The sequence below is a fragment of the Egretta garzetta genome, unplaced genomic scaffold (assembly GCF_000687185.1).
Source record: "Egretta garzetta isolate BGI_Z169 unplaced genomic scaffold, ASM68718v1 scaffold688, whole genome shotgun sequence".
NCBI lineage: Eukaryota > Metazoa > Chordata > Aves > Pelecaniformes > Ardeidae > Egretta > Egretta garzetta.
Genome location: NW_009260514.1, coordinates 6,119 through 6,570, shown reverse-complemented (window position 1 = coordinate 6,570; position 452 = coordinate 6,119).

The window sequence follows — 452 nt, the reverse complement described above, 5'->3', positions numbered from 1 at the left end:
GCAGAAGCCATTGCTGCCTGTGCAGGGTCTTGCTGTGGGACTCTGGTGTGAGCGTAGGCTCCTCTGCTGCCCCCATCGTTCACTCTGTGACTCCAGTCCCCTGCCCCTAACCCCCAGTGCCCCATTTTGTGGGGCAGGTGGCCACTAGCCATGGGCAAGCTGGTTGTGTCCCCACTCCTCCTTTAAAGGGGTCCTGGGTGCCCAGGCCACCAAGGGTGACCCATGTTGTGGGACAGGGAGGTGCAAGAGCATGTGACGGCGCTGCTGATGAAAACCAACAGCAGCAAAGCCAAGGTGGGACTGAGACTGGAGCTGCTGGGTACCAGGGCTGGGGTCCTCCGGGAGTCAGGGCTGCTCCACCATCAGCCACCTCCCCTGGGGGCTGCACAAGGCTTTTACTGGGACTCTGCACTCCAGCTGCGGGTAATCACAGAATCCAAGAATCACACAGA